This window comes from Cebus imitator, unplaced genomic scaffold (genome assembly GCF_001604975.1).
Source record: "Cebus imitator isolate Cc_AM_T3 unplaced genomic scaffold, Cebus_imitator-1.0 Scaffold137, whole genome shotgun sequence".
In the NCBI taxonomy this organism is placed as follows: domain Eukaryota; kingdom Metazoa; phylum Chordata; class Mammalia; order Primates; family Cebidae; genus Cebus; species Cebus imitator.
Genome location: NW_016107452.1, coordinates 237,247 through 257,106, shown reverse-complemented (window position 1 = coordinate 257,106; position 19,860 = coordinate 237,247). Strand labels below are relative to the sequence as shown.

The 19,860-nt window shown below is 43.3% G+C and overlaps 1 protein-coding gene across 1 annotated transcript in view; it reads left to right on the top strand.

Moving 5' to 3' along the window:
• Positions 1–2,396: 2,396 nt before the first annotated feature.
• The window catches only part of ADAMTS18 (ADAM metallopeptidase with thrombospondin type 1 motif 18), a 162,273-nt gene continuing 144,809 nt past the window's right edge, over positions 2,397–19,860 (top strand). Inside the window, exons 1-2 of the mRNA XM_017541843.2 lie at positions 2,397–2,500; positions 5,253–5,569. The gene's annotated coding sequence lies outside the window, so the exon portion shown is untranslated. The remainder of the gene's footprint in view (positions 2,501–5,252; positions 5,570–19,860) is intronic.

Here is a 19,860-nt window from a genome sequence, read left to right as displayed (position 1 = left end):
GCCTCTACGGCCTGGGTTTACCTCTTCCCAGTTGCATCCAATAAAACTGACTACGTATATCGAGCTCTCACTTAATCTAGGCTCAACGTGGTCCTCATATTAACTACTTCAGTACCCACTGGACTGAGCAGAGTAATACATCTACCTCCACTGCCACTACCCTGCTCCAAGCAAGACCCTGTCATTGCTTCCCTCCATGCCAGCAACAGCTGCCTAGTTTGTTTTTCTCCCGCCCTGCCTCAGCACATCCAGTCCATATGCTCCCTCAAAAATGATTCACATTGTTTTTTAATTGGACATGATGTTGCCTCCTTCATACACACACACCCACATTCACTTACATCTAATAGTTTCCAACGTGCTTCACCGCAACTTACAAGGTCCAGCTGACCCCACAACTGCTGTGTTTGCTTCTTCCTCTAGCCTGTAACACTTTTCAGGTGGCAATCATGGAACTACCTGGAGATCTTCACTTACGCTGTGACCGCTCTGCTAACATGCATCCCCTCTTCCCTTAAGTGTCAGCTCCTAAGAGATGACACTTAAGGCCAGAGAGAGTAGATCAGTTTTATGAGGGAATAAGATGTGTGTGTGTGTATAATATTATATACAGGGCCGGTTCCTGTATGTATAAAAACTGTATATAAAATCACTGCAGAAGTTATGGCTTTGCAAGTGTTTATCAGCCCTAAAAAAATAAAGATTGGACCCTGTCATCTACAAATGAATGGAACTGCAAGTTGTGATCTTCTAGGTCTAGAACTATGTAAGAAATAAGTCGCGGTTTCTGTATGCAATCATGGAGGACTTGAATCTGTAGAGAGTGCAGATTTACTGGGGTATGGGAGAAGAGTATATATTATAATCTAATTTAGATGGCGGGGATAACATGTGTGTGTGTACATCTTATCTCCGCCATCTAAATTAGATTCTGCTGTCATCTAATTTAGGAGCCTATTCTTTTCCTTTAGAGTATGTGTGTTCATTTTGCTTCTATTACTGTTGTCGAGCTATCCAATCAGATTTCGTTTCCACTGGCCCGTGACAATGTATTTTGTTCACCTCTGCAAACAGGGATCAAAGGATCAAATAAATGTCTTGAGTAAATGAACAGGCACCCAGCAAACTGGATGCACATATCTGGTGATGGCGCGCACTGTTTGTTATAACTGATTTCTGTGGGTTTGGGTATCTGGGACGAAGATTCGATTTCGAAGAGTGGGAAGTACGGTGACTGAGGAGAGAGAGAACCGGGAGAGGAGGGAGGCCCCCGCGTGCCATGAGTTTGTACGTGCTGCAGACAGCGACAGGCTCATTGTTCTGGTCTTCTGGGATGACTCAGATTTGCTGACTCTGGGAAGAGAGGCTATCTTGTGCGCATCTGCGCCTCCTTTTCCTCATCTTTATCAAGGAATTAATAATCTTACCTGAAAAAGGATAGGGCCTGAGGCAAATGAGATAAAGCAGAGAATAGCTCCCAGCACTTCGGAGGTGTTGAGGGCGCCATCCTGACTCTTTGCCAGAGGAGTTGAAAATGAGAAGTCTACATAGGCAGCGAAAGAAGTCGCGCCACTCACCTGAGCCTTTCCTCTTCTGAACTCATCTCCCTGTGCGCTTAAATTACGTTTTCCAAGCCTGACCCTGGGCGCTCCTCTCCTTTCTCGGCGGTCGGTCCCTCCCTTCCCCTCACTCCCACCCAGCCTCCCCGCCCCCTTCGCCCCCTCCCTCGGAGCTGGAGCCGGGAATCCCACGCCCTTGCACCAGCCCGGGGGCTCGGACGAGCCCGGGAGCCGCTGGTCGCCAATCACCGCGCGGTGGAGAGGCGGGCGCTCGACTCCGGCGCGCTAGGGGAGCCAGCTGGCGCTGCCTTCCCGGTAGCCTCAGACGCTCGCACCGACACAGACAGACGCACAGACAGGCGAGCAGGCACCGGCAGAGTCTCCCAGTCGTCTGCGCTTCAGTCTCGGCCCAGGGAGCCCCCCGCACTCCCTGGGGTGCCGCAAACAGCAGCTCAGCAGGCCCGCGCGGGGAGAAGGGAGGACGCGCAGGCGGCCGGAGGAGGGGAGGTCCCAGCGCGCCCCCGCTGCGATGTGAACGGCGGCGGCTCTCACCTGGAGCCGCACCTGGGGCGCAGAGCTCCCGGGCCGTGGAGAGAATGCGTGCCGCCCGTGCGCTCCTCCCGCCGCGTCCGGCCACCCGCAGCTGCCGCGCCCGCACCTGACCATGGAGTGCGCCCTCCTGCTCGCGTGCGCCCTCCCTGCCGCTGGTTCGGGTCCACCGAGGGGTCCGGCGGGACTGGGGCGTGTGGCCAAGGCAGGTGCCGCCGAGCAGAGCGCCGATAGCGGGTGGCAGGGGGCGCCCGAAGCCAGCCCCCCGCGCCCCTCACGCGCGATATCACCTTTTCTCTTGCAGGCGCTCCAGCTGTGCTGCCTCTGCTGTGCGTCGGTCGCCGCGGCCTTAGCCAGTGACAGCAACAGCGGCGCCAGCGGATTAAATGATGGTTCGTATTTGCCCCCCACCCCCAAGAAGGGCCTTTCGCAGCACTTTGTCTCTTCCTTCCCCCAAAGGGAGAAAAGATGGAAAAGCACACCCCCTAACCTGGCAGGTGTGCGCTGTCTTGGAAATTGTTCCTGTTTGGAGAAGGGGGAAGGTGGCAAGGACTGAACTTATCAAAAGAATCAATGCCCCAAGCTGCAAGTCACATAAAAGAAAATGCTCTCCCTCCTTCACAGGTGGCTTGTTACGAGGGGGAGGGGGGAAATCTTAACTGCACTCAAACTCCCTTTCCTTACTCTTGGTGGGGGAAGCTGATTCTTAGTGGTAGATGAAAGAATGTGAGCCCTTTTCCTCTCTCCATCTTTCCTCATTTTCCTCTCCACTCCTATTCCTTTTCTACCTCTTTTTTCTTTCCTTTGTGTTTCCCTTGTGTCCTGGATGCCCAGAGGCTACTTTTAGAGAGAGGAAAGCAGGTGACTGGAGGTCTCTGAGTCTTTTATCTGTCTTTTCTGACGTTCCCCAGCCACAAACTTCAAGAACATCCCTCACTTCTGTCATTTATTCACTTCCCAGTGGAGCCCAGAGGAAAATCCTTGTTTTGGTTGTTTTCCATCAGCTACGGGAGAACACCTGATTCCTGACTCAAGGTGTCTAGCAACACCTTGCTGTTCAACCTGGATTTTTAAAAATTCCATAATTTTTAGTTTTGCAAGATTATCTCCTTTTCCTGTCAGGGGCAAGAGGTCATATTGGGGAGTGGGGCGGGATGGAGTCATGGAGAAGGGATTCACCTTTTGTCCAAACAGAGAGGCTGCAGTTTCTAAAACCACCCCTCATTCTTCCATCAGGATCAGATGGCTGGAGGCCACTTCCATCCCAGCCACTGCCTTGTAAGTAAGCTGCATAAGCTCACCCGTAATCAGCTCCTGATGTGAGCAATCAGAGATCACTTCTTACAGGTGATGCTGACTGCCCTTCTTCCCATCAAAGACTGAATGTAACCAACAGCCTGTTGTTCTCCCCTTGGAAACAAGTTGGTAGCAGGTGTCTGGGGGAGGGTGATGGCTGATTCCATAGAAGGCTGGCTGGATAAGGCTCCTACAGAAACTTCCAAGTAAGAGCAGGCAGAGTTTCAGATGATTTTGGACAAGGAAGTAAGAAACAAACTTCCTGCGTATGTCAGGAATCGTTTTCATAGTTGAGTTTTAGCTTGACAGAAGGAGGAGGTGGGCTTTCTCTAAGAACTTGCACATAATCAAGAGCCACATCCCTTTAAAGCAATATATCAGATTTTTAAGAGATGAGAAATATTGTGTGTCTGGCTCAGATTTTTAAGTTTAAGAGAAGGGAAAAACTTTTCCCCCATTATTTTAAAATTTGTCTGTCATTTATATAGCATTTTTAGTTAAAGGAGGGGGTCAAGAAGACAAATGGGAGTGATAGAACATAAAGAATATAAAAATGAAAGCCGCCCAAGGAATAAGAGTCACAGATGCTTCATAAACAGGAAAATTATTGTCATATTGGGGGGAATATTTTTCTTAAATGTGAGCCTAATTAGACCATGACTCATTGATCCTTGCTAGCTACTGGAGTTCCACTACTCCTTAGTTGTTTTTTATTGGAGGAGGGGAACGTTGTTGACTGTTTAGGGAAAAGGGAAATTCTTCTTCGTTTTCCTCCTCCAGTAACCAGGGACCCAAGTGACTCAAACATACCTCGTCGTTATTCAACATCTTTCTAAACACTTTCCAAAGTAGTTTCCCATTCTGTGCCTCGAAAGTGGAAATGCAGAGTATTTCTTAATGCACAGAGGGCATATTCCAAATTGTTTTGTGGGATGATGCTTTTCAGTTTCAATGACTGGTGAAAGAAAACAGTGTGCTGGCTTTGCTTTTCAAATAGCAAGTTGTATTTTGGCTCCGCTTCTTTGGATCGTGCTGCAATCAGTGCTGCTCTAGGGAGCAATGGTGAAGGTATTTTTAAACATGCCTTTCCAGGTGTCCCCTGATCTGCCACTCCCCCGCCAACATGCCTGAGCAGTTTTACACATCAGACTATATGGGAAGGTTCTGACAATTTTGAGGCATTTTTGTGCATGTGCTGTAGTTTATGCAATTAAATGGGACCATCCCTGTGAAAGCTCATAGTAAAATGCTAAGGGTGACTGATGCAAGTGCTGAAGTTTTCTGATCACACATAAATAACTTTGGAAATAAGAAAATGTTGTTGCTAGTTAGTGATGTGAAATATCATCTGAAGCTACCCCACACTGTGCGTTATGACTTGAAATTTAAACTCTGCCTCTCCCAATATTCCCCCTATTCAGTTTAAGCACAGAGAAATTAACCTCCTTGAAGAAAAACTCCTGATTTTGTAGTTTTTTATTAATTTTCCAAAAAATTAATGAATGGCTCTGTGTCCAATATTTTAAAAGGCCCAGACCGTTAAACATCAAAAGAATGTTCCAAATCCCTGTCCAAACAATGATAGGTGTGACATTTTCCATGGACATCCATGAAATTTATCAAAATCGGGCATGGCGTTTTAGCTCCTATAGAAATGTCTATGGCAAATTCATTGTGGAGATGGGTCTCCTGCTTCCCGCCCTGCTCTGAATTAAATTTAATCTAGGTGCAAGGCAACAGGAACAGAGACACCTTTGAGCTTTGTGGTGTTCTTTGCCAGCTTGCTGGAAAGTGACCATTTGGAATTGTGGGCTCTGGGTGCTGACAGCTCAACTTTTCCTATTGCAGATTACGTCTTTGTCACTCCAGTAGAAGTAGACTCAGGCGGGTCATATATTTCACACGACATTTTGCACAACGGCAGGAAAAAGCGATCGGCGCAGAATGCCAGAAGCTCCCTGCACTACCAATTTTCAGCATTTGGACAGGAACTGCACTTAGAACTTAAGCCCTCGGCGATTTTGAGCAGTCACTTTATTGTCCAGGTACTTGGAAAAGATGGTGCTTCAGAGACTCAGAAACCCAAGGTGCAGCAATGTTTCTATCAGGGATTTATCAGAAATGACAGCTCCTCCTCTGTCGCCGTGTCTACGTGTGCTGGCTTGGTAAGTACGCCCCATTCTGAGTGGAACTCCCTCCTTCGCGTTTTGTGAACAGATGTCTGCAATATAAGTGCTCTTCCAGCCAAATCCACATATTCACATTGTCAGCCTTGATACTGCTAATATTCTCAATTGAATTAATCTAATCTGCTCCCAGAAAAAGAAAATATAATAGAACTTTAATTACCATTTAGAACATTCTTTTGATGTTTAATGGTCTGGGACGTTTCATTCTCCATGTTTGAGATGATCCCCAAGGAAATTAACTTGATGGATGCCATTCGCTTTGTAAAGTCCCGGGAGATCAGGCATTCTATAAATCTAGCAAGCTGCATGCATCTACATGGCTTTGAAATGGGAAAACTGTATTTCAATGTGAAATTGCATTCAGTAGCCCTGGTAAGACCTCAACCTTCACTTTACTGAAGGGAGGCCTTTTGTTTCCTTTGAACTAATCTGCTGCTGGTGTCCTGCTCACAGAAGACATCCTTTTAGAATGTGGTGTGGTGTGTTCCTGGGCTGGCGGGATTCAGTGTGGCATCCAGGGACGCAGAACCTTTTAAAAGCATTTAGGACAATGTTATTTCCTCCCTATGTAATCCTCATCTGCTGAGCACCAGGCCAAGAATATCAATGTAATGATACTTTTCTCAGTATTCAATCAAATATACGAGGCGGTAAATGTTGTTCTGGGTTGATTTCATTCTGTGTTGTGAGTGAAGTGTTTTGAACTGGCAGAAGAGTTTGTGTGTGTTGAGACACAGGGTGATTATGCTCTGACATGGCCAGAAGAAGGAAAATGGGAGCAAGCCCAACTGAGGATGTAGTTAGTAATGTACACGGTACATCATGGCACAAAGCAAGAGAGGTGACTTGGGTGCCGGTAAATGAGGATTCCCATATTCTTTGTTAGTTGAAACTTTCAGTTACTTTTTAACTTTTTTTCCCCTCTGTATTGTGGCACGAAATGTAGCTAAAATCTTTCATCACAGCCACAATCAGGGTATTCTTTCCTTGGTCTATTTAAAATGATGAACGTGGCCCTACATGCCTATGTGTGTATGCACACGTGAATGTATCTTGGTTTTTTGTTTTGTTGTGGCAGATCTCCTGCTCTTTCTTTGGTATCCCCTTTTTATTTCTCTTTCTTCTGCCTATTCCAGTATCTGAAGGAGGAGTTTAGACAACTCACCATGGTGACTTAAACGATCTCATTCCAGTTTAAAAGCAGCCTGCCCAGGTTCTAATTCCCACACCAGCACTTACTCATAGGACCTTAGACAAATTATTTAACTCTATGTTAAGTAGAGCTAACTATGCCTTAGTTTCTTTAAGATGGGAATAACAAGAGTTTACATCATAGGGCAGTGGGGATTCAATGACTTTTTATGTGGAAAGTGCTACAGCAGTTCCTGGCAGGGAATAATTGCTGTAGAGGTGTTCTCTTTTCAGCAAAACGTACCCTCCTCAGGGTTAGCAGTCTCAGGACTCCACTCTGTGAGTGATGGGAAATCTCATCAATTGGTTCATTAATAATCTCATAGTAACAGATGAATATTATCAAAATTTTACAGAGGTAGAATCATAAAATTTGTGTGTATGGAGATTTCACAATGTTTTTATCTAATTTTTAGACTTTAGGTTCAGGGGTACAAGTAAAGTTTTGTCACATAGGTGAACTCATGTCACAGGGGTTTGTTGTATAGATTACTTCATCACGCAGGTATTCAGCCCAGTGCCCGATGGTTTCCTTCTCTGTTCCTCTCCCTTCTCCCATCCTCCACCCCCAAGTAGACCCTAGTGTCTGTTGTTACCTTCTTAAATTCATGAGTTCTCATCATGTAGCTCCCACTCACAAGTGAGAACATGTGGGATTTGGATTTCTGTTCCTGCCTTTGTTTGCTAATGATAATAGACTTCCTCTCCATCCATGTTCCTGCAAAAGACATGATGTCATTCATTTCTATGGCTGCATAGTATTTCATGGTGTATATGTACCACATTTTCTTTATCCAGTCTGTCATTGATGGGCATTTTGGTAGATTCCATGCCTCTGCTATGGTGAATAGTGCTGCAGTAAATATTTACATGCATGTGTCTTTATGGTAGAATGATTTATATTTGTCCAATACCTAGTAATAAGATTGCTGGGTCGAATGGTAGTTCTTCTTTTAGCTCTTTGAAAAATTGTCATACTGCTTTCTACAGTGGTTGAACTCATACCTAGTAATGGGGTTGCTGGGTCAAATGGTTCTGCTTTTAGCTCCTTGAAAGATTGCCATACTGCTTTCCACATTGGTTGAACTAATTTACACCCCCACCAACAGTTTGGGGCTGTTAGGACTGAACATTTTCGTGTATGCATTTTGATGAACTTATGGATGCATTCTGTTGGACACATGCCTAAGAATAAAGTTGTTGAGTCACAGGGTATGTATAAATTCAGTATTCCTTATCTGAAATGTTTGGGACCACAAGTGTTTTTCAATTTGAGGATTTTTGAATATTTGCAGAATATATTGTGGTTGAGCATCTCTAATACAAAAGTCTGAAATGCTCCAATAAGCATTTTCTTTGAGTGTCCTATCAGTACTCAAAAGTTTAAGATTTTGGAGCATTTCAGATTTCAAATTTTTGGATTAGGGCTATTCAACCTGTGTATGTTCAGCTTTAGTGAGTACTGACAAGCAGCTTTTCAAAGTGGTTGTACTAATTTAAATTCTAATCACTGGTGTATGAGAGTTCTAGTTGCTCCAAATCTTCCTGAACACTTGATATTGTCTCTTTTTCCATTTTAGCTGTCCTGTTTGTAGGTGTGAAGTAGTACCACACTATGGGTGTAGTTTGCATTATTCTGATGGTTAATGAAATTGGATGCATTTTTTTTTTTTTTAACATAAAGACATCGCTCTGCTTCTTTGGTTAATCAGGGGTTCATAACTCCTCTAAAATTAATGAGCAGCTATAGTAATAGATTCAGAATAGTAGATGATTCCGGAGTGCAGGAAAGGAACAAGACTTTAACAGGCTTGTTGGAGAGACCCATCAAGTTAACATGCCAGGAGAGACAGCCACTCTTCTTCCATAAGACAGAGACTGAGAAGAGATGAATGACTGGGAAATGAAACTTCTTCATCTGATTATATATGAGTATTTCTCTGAGTGAGGCCAGGCCACTGGCCTCAGGATCTTTTTGGATGTGATAGCAATTTTCTGGTATGCATGCTATATATATTAGAAAAGTAATGTTACCTTCAAATGATTTGACAAAGTACTAATAGGAATCTACCATTATCTTGACTGCTAGAGAAGCCCCAAAGAAAGAGAAAAATTGTAAAATGGTTATAATAGTGAATACATATGTACGTACATACACGCAAGCAGACATGCATGTGTACATACTCCAGCTAAAATTTTACTAGCAGAGTATTTGCTTCAATAATTCAGAATTTACCTGTTTGAAATATTTGTAAAAAATTATTAAAATGCACCTGCCTCCCCTGCAAACTCACAGGTCTCACTTTATTCTGGAGTTGAGGTAGTTATTACTTACTTGGAATAATTGATGAAACAGGGATTGCATACTTCCCTGAGTAAATACTGCCTACTGTTAGGTTTAGGGATGATTGTTTAAAAATTTTTGAATACCTTTATACATGTAACCTAGAAAAGGTCACCCCTGTTTCTGTGTCTGGTGGCCCTATAATCTGTGAAGGTATTGGGATTTGCAGCCTTTGTCCCAGAATCTCAGAGGTATAGATCAGCCTAATCTAATCATGATCTGCAATGTCTGTCATCCTCCCTCTGACTAGCCCAGAGATGAGAAAGTCATTACATCCAGCAAGCTGTGACATTGGAGGGAGACTCTACATCTTGCCGTTGAACTACAATCTTGAAGTTTTTACCTGTATTTCTTAATTTTGTCTTCCAAGAGAACAAACTTGCTTCTTTCTTCCTATGTACTGAGAGTTCTAAGATATTCTGCTGCTCAAAAATATTCTTAGTGATCCTTTTTGTCAGGACAGTGATTTTCAGAGCTTGTTCAGCTATGATTAGCTTCACTGGAAGTGCTGAAAATGTGAATTCCTTTGTCTACAGCAGAAGCTCAGAGAGGCTGGGCACAGGAAAGTATATTTTTAATTCTCCAAATGATTCTGATAGCATACTAATACTTGAGAACCTCTTAGCGAAAATGCTTGTATTTTTGGAATTTGTTAGAAAGACACATTGATTCATCATTTTTTATTATTATTTTTTTAGAGACAGGGTCTTACCCTGTCATCCAGGCTTGAGTGCAGTGGTATAATTATAGCTCACTGGAGTCTCAACTTCCCAGGCTTAAGCAATCCTCCCAGCCCAGCCGCCAGGTGGCTGGGACTATAGACACGTACCACCACATCTGGCTAATTTTTGTATTTTTTGTAGAGGTGGAGTTTTGCCATGTTGCCCAGGCTGGTCTCGAACTTCTGGGCTCACATAGTCTTCCTGCCTTGGCTTCCCAGAGTGGTGGGATCACCAGACATGAGCCACCACACCTGACCCCATTATTTTTTTTATTCAACAACTATTAGCCTCTGTTGTGTCAGCATTGTTGAGAGCATAGTGGATGAAGCTTATCAACAAGATGGATGTTAGAGCCAGATCGTGCAGCTTACAATCCAGGGGAGGGGATGGAGCAATACTTTTAGACCTGGAAATTGCTCTTTTTAATTGTGAACCAAGTTGCGACTCAAACCAGGAACCAGGAGTTTACACAGTATGGCTTTAGAAAAAGGAGATGGTCAGATTATTGCCAAAATGCCACCTCTCCGAGCTGTACAATGCATATTCACATATTAACAAGTCAGAAATGTCCTATATTAAAGACATTGTTTAACTCTGTTTAAACCTAGAGTTTCCCTAACTTGTTTGGCCAGTCAGCACCCACCCCCCCCCCCCCCCCACTGCCCACCAAGGAGCACCTCTTCACATTTTGGTGGTGATATGAAAAGCATCAATGCAATGGTTCCAAAAACAGGTATTATAATATTATGTATTAATTTTTAACTATTAAGAGATGCCCCAGGAATAAAAGTATTTTATGGTCATACAACTTAGGGAAAATTTAGAGGTGCTAAACAAACATCTTTAATATATTTTGTACCTTTTAATACACTAATATGCATTGTGACGTGCCAAGAGGTAGGATTTCCATACTAATTTGACCATTCCTCTTTTTTTTTTTTTTCTTTTTTTTGAGATGGAGTCTTGCTCTGTTGCCCAAGCTAGAGTGCAGTGCACAATCTTGGCTCACCGCAACCTCTGTCTCCTGGGTTCGAGCGATTCTCCAGCCTCAGCCTCCCAAGCAGCTGGGATTACAGGCACCCACCACCTTGCCCAGATAAATTTTTTTTGTATTTTTAGTAGAGACGTGGTTTTATCATGTTGGCCAGGCTAGTCTTGAACTACTGACCTCAGGTAGTCCGCCTGCCTCAGCCTCCCAAAGTGCTGGGATTACAAGTGTGAGCCACCGTGCCTGGCCTACTCCTTCTCTTTTTGAACAACACTTCCATCAACATCTTGTACCACGGTTCTGCAGTTCACCTTAAAAGAACAGTTCCTAAGTCTGAGATTATTTGCATTTTACTTTCACCTGACATGTGTTCCAGTTGGGGAAATGCACCCCTTGCTTGAGAAATTCTAAACCAAGCTTCATTCTTCATGTGCAGATTGAATAAAAAGACATAAAAACTGTCACTCATACTGCATTTCTGCCCAGCTCTGTAATACATGGGTGAGTTTACCATTGATGAATAACTCAGTGAAGGCCCAGCTGGCAAGAGTGGTGGACTGCTTTGCTGTTTCTGTTGGATCTTCTGGCTGGTGTCTGGTTACCATCAGCCTTAGCACTGCATCTGAGGCTCCCAGCGGAGGGTGTACCATGATCAGGGCTGCCATGAGAACCCCTCCAGCCTCCATCCCTGATGCATCATCCAATTTTGTCACATGGTTTCCCTTCGTTTCTCTTTTCTTTGTCCCCAACAATTAAACCGTAAGTGGCGTTTCTCCCCCATGGCTGGCTGCCCTAATGTCCCCATTGTATCTTTTTTTAGTGGTGGCCTTTTTTAGACTACGACTGCAGTGACCCATTCTCCAGAGAGCTTGGGTTCTTGCAGAACTTTGGAAGCAATTGGATTTCAATAGGCGGTAGGGACGCTTTGATCTCCCCTTTTCAAAAGTATTTTATGACTCAGAAAGCTCAGTCATTGAGTCGTCTGTTGCTGGTCACTGCCTGCCAAACGGTCTTTACAAAGCTGATTTCCATTCATAAAAGGGCTGAAGTTAAATGACCTTAGTCCATGGTGAGCAGAAAGAAACTAAGCTCTGCTGCTTTGGAGGGCCTTGTTAGCTAGCAGGGTTTTGTTGAATTACATACACCCCCTTGGAACTTTTCAGTCACTTGAGAGGATCATGTGAAGTTAAGGATTAGACTGGTTTGCATTTACATGTTGTGTGAGACAGGCTAACTGAAATCAGTGATGTTTTCTTAGCCTGTTAATTCATCAAGAAAGGGTAAAAAGTTTTTTGTTTTGTTTTGTTTTGGACTTCCTCCTCTTTGGACATGATTTGTAAGGAGAATTATTTGCTCATAACAAACTTGTAGCAAAATACCAGACTGAACTCCTTTTTAAAAAGAATAGCCAAGGTTCTTAACAGAGAGCAGGACCCCAAGGTGACTAAGGCCAGTTTGAGGGTCTCACATGGGAGGCTGAAAGGCCAGTCCTTCCTGCCTATGCTGGCTGCCTTTTTGGGTATGGCCACTAAGCCGTCAGGCTCCCTACATTCTGTGTTGAAAGTACTGGGCTTCCTTCTTGTCTCTGGCCCTTGGTTTTCTCATCTGTAAAGTGGGAATGGTAATCCTCTCTTTGTCTCATAAGTTTGTGAAGACTTGTGACTGCTTAGCTTGGTATTCAGTGGAAGCTCCATGCCTCATTAGCCTTGACTTTGAACTAGGAGAAGGTCTGGGAAGGAAATGGCCATTAAACTCACCCACAACTCACATATAGTCTCTCTCTCTCTTTACCAGCTACCGTCCCTGTCTTGCCTTAAGACCCTTTTTTTTTTGCCAGGCTGGAGTGCAGTGGCGTGATCTCGGCTCACTGCAACCTCCACCTCCCGGGTTCAAGCAATTCTCCTACCTCAGCCTCCCTAGTAGCAGGGACTGCAGGAGCACACCACCATGCCCAGCTAATTTTTGTATTTTTAGTAGAGATGGGGTTTCACCACGTTGGCCAGGATGGTCTCAATCTCTTGACCTTGTGATCCACCTGCCCCTTCCCAAAGTGCTGGAATTACAGGCGTGAGCCACTGTGCCAGGCCGCTTTAAGGCGTTTTAAAGTGCATCCCTGTCAGAACAGGAAACGGACATTTTGATATTGGCAATTCTCCTTGTGGGAATGTTTGGAGATCTTGTGGGAGGGGAAAGTAACCACTGCTTTATTAACTGAAGACATAGAATGAGAGAAAAAGAATCAAAGAAGAGTATCAGCAAACAGATGATGATTTGCATCAATTCATGTATGATGAAGCAGCATAGTGTCATGTCTTTGGGCTGACTCTGAATTTCCGTCTCTTGCCTTTATTAGCTACATAACACAGGTAAGACTCTTTACCCTGACTGTGCTTTATTTCTTCAGTGATAAGTTGAGGATCATGCCAGTACTTTTCCCATGGGGGTTATGGATGCTTAATTTAAAGAAAAATATTCTGTGTGCATACTTAGAATGATATTACTACCATATCATTATTACAGCCAATATTACATGGCACATAGTAATAATATTGGTTGTGATGAGGATACAGTACTAATCATCATGATTGCAGGCCTTCTTTTGTATAGTTTTCAGAATTGACTGCTGATGGTTCTTACAGGCAGAAGAGAGTTTCAGCCTAGATAAAAACATTTATTAAGTTAATATTTATTGAGCACTCTGACTGTTAACACTGGAGCCATTGAGAAGACATTCAGCTAAAACACACAGGTAGGCCTTTAGAATATTTAACTGCCAGGTGACATTCTAAGTAGTTAATGTCTAAGGTAGCAATTTTTTTAGTAAGGCACTTCAAAAGGACCTGGGCACTGGAATATACATACACACACATATATATATATATATATATATATATATATATATATATATGTGTGTATGTATGTATGTGTGTTTAGGTCATACCTCTGAAAATTCAGCAGGTCCTGGGTAGAGCCTGAGGATTCATGTTTAATAAAGGGAAGAAAAGCTTCACATATGGGGAACTGAGAGTCATTGTCTTCAAGGTGTCTGAACAGGACCTTCAGTGGAAACAGGACTGCCTGCACCTCTCTAGGAGAGTTGTTTTTGCTTTGTGGAATGCACCATATCATGTAAGTGTGACTGTCAATGCACAAACTGGCATTATCTGGTAGGTCTTCTAAGGAGGGAAGCAGGGTGACTAGTGAGAATTAAAATGTAGAGATTGTTCTTGTTTATATATTATAAGACTCTCTGTTGCAAGCAGAAAAGTCCATCTCAGGCTATGCTAAGCATAAAATGTATGTTTTGGCTCTGGGATCACCTTCCTAATTCATCCCTTCCTTCGTCTATCCTTCTCCCCTTCTTCCCTTTCCTCCCTTCTCCCTCCTTTTCTCTCTCCTTTCTTCCTTTCCTGCCTCCCCACCTCCCTCCTTCCTCTCTCTCTCCCTTCCTCCTTTTCTTTCACCCTCTTCTCTTCCCTCCCTCCTCCGTTTCTCCTTCCCTCCCCATCTCCCTGCATCTCTTCCTTCCTCTCTCGTACTAAAATTGGCTAGCTTTCAGCAGGGCTATATCCAGGCTATCCAATGATGTCACCACTGTTCTTTCTCTTGGCTCTTGTTGCTTCTGGTTGGCTTCCTTCTGCCTGTGGGGTCACCTGAGATGAAGATTTCAGCACTTCCTTGGGTACCTGGTATCTCCTGTGACTTACTCAGCAGTAACTCCACAGGTGAACCTTATATATAATACCTGAGAAGAAGTAGGTGTGGTTGTGAGTTTTAGTTCATCTCTCATCTGTCCGTAAGCCTCAGAGGACCACACTAAATTTGCCTCTGTGTTCAAACAAGATGAAAGCATATTTTTATTTATGGATTGATCTGTGAATTAATGCACAGAAGCAGGTCTGAAATGATGTATAGCAAGCGGAGGACTCCACAGTTTTCAGCTGGACACTCTTCATGAAACCAGAGCTTATCATTTCTGGAAGCTGTGTGTGTGGTTAAAACATACGTAATGTATTACCCAAACATCTTTTCTGGTGGGAGAAGAGGGAATACTTAAAAACAATGTATATTTTGGAGGTGTTTTTTTTTATTACTACCCATTGATTGATCTTGCCCTTTTAATTGCTGCATGCATATTTATTTCCCTCTAATTAATGTTTACTTCCAGGTTTTTTGTAGTGTTGCTGAAAATAACGTGGAGATATATGACTCTTCTTAGTTGCATGCGATTGTGTATTTTATGAGGAAGGTAGGGAGAGAGAGACCTATTTTGTGAAAAGCTGACATGTCAGATACATATGGGACATTAGCTATGGCCAGATACGGCTTGCTGATACTGACATTAGCCACCCAGTGTCACCATCATTAATACCTTGGTTGTAAAACATGCAAAGTTACTGAGAACTCATTTCATCCTTGTTTTCCATGAGCCTAGGGCAGTTGCTTAGAACAGTTATTTCCAGCAGACCCTGTGTGTTGGTGAAATTGCATGTTTTCCCATCATCAGCAATAAACAGTTTAAGAGAAATTGGTACTGATTAATTTTTGAAGTCTAAATATAAACAGGCCTAATGATAGCACTGCACGATAAAGCTTTTGGGACCAGAAACATTTGCTTGGACGTCATACACATCTCTGTGAACAAACCCAGGAGTTCCTCTTCAGTCACATCAAGTTTTTCCCATGAAAGCCTGTTCCCACGGTTTTCTATCCAATTACAGGGCAAAATACACTCAAATACCATAATACAAGTCTGGTGAGAGTGTTCTGTCTGGACAGCAAGCTCACCTCTCCTGAAGGGATGCTTTTGATGTATCTAAGGATTTTGTTTTCAGCTGAATTCTTTTGATTGCTTATTCATGCCGCTGGAGCTTTGGAATATTTTATCTGCCCTTATTACCACTGCAAGTCAAGGGGGCATGCTTTCTAATATAAATTATATAGTGCACATCACTAATTTACTACAAGTCAGCTATGTGCATACCCTATTTGAGAGACGGCGCTTGAAAGGGATTGAGATAAGCTGGTAAAAGGAGATTATCTTTCTGCTGATTTACTGAGTTCTCCTACAACAGAGTGCTTTTTAGTGTCTATAGGATCACCCTGTGATTTTACAATGCTTCATCTCCTTTTTCTGTTTAACTTTACCTCTTCTAGAAGGTAAATGAAGTGTTACTCAAAATTAGTTTTCTGTGGGTGAATACTGCATGCAGCCTTTGTTCCTGCATTAATTATTGAGTCTAGGTCTGTTTTATGCTGTGCAGAGACATAATGGAAAGAAAATATTACTACCGTGCACTTTCACTCTTTAAATATGCTAATGAATATCTCTACATTCTGTCGCAGGGTTCTGCTGTCATTGTTTTCCAGGAATATACATTGAAGTGCAATGAATTCCGTCCTTGTAAAGTCTCTTGTGTGTGTCAAACAACTACTCACGTCTTTTTAATATTATGTATGTAACGGTGCGTATGACTAGCACATAGGTCTCAAAGAGCGATTCTTCGTGCAAGAAGCTTTAAAAAACACAGATGCTTATGCTCGGGCAGAACAATGAGAGCAGAATGTCTGAGGATGGGGCCCAACGATCTGTGTTTTTTTTAGGACTTGCCAGGGTAGTCCTAATGCACAGTTAAGTTTGAGAAACCATGGGCTAGGTGGATGTTATGGGTTTTAGAGATGCAATCATCTTGGACATGGTGGTGCCATAGTTTAACAGGGCAGGATGGTATGTTCAGATGCTAGTTATGTGATCTTGGAGAAATGTCTTTTGAAGACACATTATTTTGAAATAATTAGATTTATGAGTTGCAAAATATATACAGAGAGTTACCACATACCCTTCACCCAGCTTTGGGAAATTATCAAATTGTCTGAGAATCTAGTTGTCTGTCAAGTGGGGATGGAAAAAAAATAGGCTTTGAAGGGGTGCTGTGAGAATTAAGATCATGTGTTAAAAATGTAGGAGATCAACTTTTTTTTTTTTTTTTTTTTTGGACAGAGTCTCACACTCTCACCCAGGTTGGAGTACACTGGCGCAATCTGGGGTCATTGCAACCTCCACCTTTTAAGTGATTCTCCTTCCTCAGCCTCCCAAGTAGCTGGGATTACAGGTACCTACCACCAGGTCCAGCTAATTTTTTTGGTATTTTTAGTAGAGATGGGGTTTTACCATGTTGGCCAGGCTGATCTCGAAGTCCTGACCTCATGATTCAGCCCCTCTTGGCCTCCCAAAGTGCTGGGATTACAGGCGTGAGCAACCATGCCTGGCAAGGTGGACTTCTAAGATAGCCCCCAAGATTGCTGGCTGCTGGTATACGGACACTTTCTCCAGTATTCAGTTGCTGGGGAGGAGTTTTCACAGATATAGCCGTGAGTGCAAATCAGTTAATCTTAGGAAGATTTTCCAGGCAGTTTTGACCTAATTACATGAGCCCTTTAAATTTGGGTCTAGAGGTCAAAGAGAAGAGAAGTCAGAAGTTCATAGCAAGAGGGATTTAGCATATGAGAAATTCTCCATTGTGGACTTTGGAGATGGAAGAGGCCATATCACAGGGAACGTGGGGCTCAGGGAGTGGGGAGGGGATGTCAAAGTGCTGAGTGACCCCTAGCTGACAGGAGGGAAATGGGACCTCAGTCCTACAACCAGAGGGAAGTGTATTCTGCCAACAGCCTGAGTCAGCTTAGCAGTGGATTCTTTCTTGGAGCCTCCAAAAAGGAATGTAGGCTGGGTGACATCCTGAAGACCCTAAGCAGAGAACACAGTCACACCGTACGTACACTTCAGACTTGCACAACTGTGAGTTAATAATTGGATGTTTTTGGCCAGGCACGGTGGCTTACACTTGTAATCCACGCATTTTGGGAGGCCGAAGTGGGTGGATCACGAGGTCAGAAGTTGAAGATCAGTCTGGCCAATATGGTGAAACCCCATTTCTACCCAAAATACAAAAATTGGCTGGGTGTGGTGGTGCATGCCTGTAGTCCCAGCTACTCTGGAGGGTGAAGCAGGAAAATTGCTTGAACCAGGGAGGTGGAAGTTGCAGTGAGCCAAGATTGTGCCACTACACTCCAGCCGGGGGCAACAGAGCAAGACTTTGTTTCAAAAATAAATAAATAAAATAATTGGGTGTTTTTAAGCTGCTGAATTTGTGATAATTTGTGAAGCAGCAATAGAAAACAAATACAGAAAACATCTATAGTGCCTACTCTTTGGCAGGTGTTCAACAAATAGACCCTTCCTTTTTCACATTCATGGTCATCTTTAATTATCCTGTCAATGACTTGTAAGACAATAGGCCCAAAGAGAAGAAACAAGTTTTCTTAGATATCCACTATTTAAAATTACTTAGGAAATTGTCATGTTTACTGCAGAGTTTCTCAAGAGGGCATTCATGATGTGTTAGGATGGATAATTCTTTCTTGGGGGAAGCTGTCTGGAGACACATTGGTTTGTTACGATGGGTAATTTTTTCTTGTGCAGGGCATGTCTGTGCATTGCAGGGTGTTTAGCAGCATTCCAGGCCTCTCTACCCTTTAGATTCCAGTAGCAACCCCCAGTTATGTCAGCTAAAAATGTCTCCAGACATAGCCTCGTTATCTTCCCTGGGGGTACAGTTGCCCCAGCTGAGAACTGGTATAGCACAATCGCAAACTGGATTCTTTACCACAGTGCATTTATATGTTTATTTTTTTTTTCAGAATATCTTGCTATTGATTTCACTGTCATTATGAATGATGATTTCAGGTAATCTATGTTTAAGGAACTTAGCCGCTGAGACTACGTATGTATGAATGGTGCGTGTGGTCTGGGAGTCGATTGGATGGCAGCAGCCAAACCGTCTGGGAATGGACTAAAAGATGTGTGTTTGCTTTGGAATTTCACAGCATGACAACCCAGGCACCTGAAAATGACTGGATCTCTAAAGAAACAGAGATATATTTATAATAAAATTCACCCTTGCATTCTTAAGAGGAAGGGGGCATAACCACATGGATGTAGGTTTGAAATGTGGATTCTATTTCTGGGCTTGCAGTTGACCTAAGACCAAAGTTAAATGTCCTCTGTATTCTCTTGACCTGTAAGAATAGGAGCAATGAGCTGTTCTCAAAATGAAATAAGGGATATTTCCTGTGTTTTGTGAATGTGTGCCCTTGCCTGAGAACCTTAGAAAATTGTATTGGGTTTTTCTATCTATTGCATGTTGTTGGGGTACTTACTTTTTACTTCTTTTAAAAAGAGTTGACTGGGTACGATGGCTCATGTCTGTAATCCCAATACTTTGGGAGACCGAGGCAGGTGGATCACAAGTTCAGGAAATTGAGACCATCCTGGCCAAAATGGTGAAACGCCATCTCTACCAAAATACAAAAAATTAGCCAGGTGTGGTAGCGTGCACCTGTAGTCCCAGCTACTCTGGAGACTGAGGCAGGGGAATCACTTGAACCCAGGAAACGGAGGTTGCAATGAGCTGAGATTGCACCACTGCACTCCAGCCTGGTGACAGAGCAAGACTTAGTCTCAAAAAAATTTTTTTTCCATACCTGAAGAGTCAAGGAACTCTTTTTTAATTGCATTGTAAGACATGGAACTTAATTCTCCCATCTGCATAGACTCACCAGCTGACCTAATCATTTAACTTCTCTCTTCCATCCCTTCATTGAATAGACCTATCAGCTAACAGTGAATAGTACACTGGCATTTATACAATGAACAGCACCTTCTAAATTTCTCATTGTCTTTACAAATATGTAAGGTGAGCAAAGTCAAAGTCACTTTGGGCTTGTATTTCTAGCTGCCAGTAACTAAAAAGTTGACATTCCTTCTTTCTTTTCCCGCTATGCCTTCCTCCATTCCCCCATCCATCCATCCACCCACCCACCCACCTGTCCACCCACCCACCCGCCTGTCCACCCACCCACCTGTCCACCTATCCTCCCACCCACCCACCTATCCACCCACCCAGCCCCTGTCCACCCACTCCACCCACCTTTCATCCATCCATCTGTCTGTCCACCCACC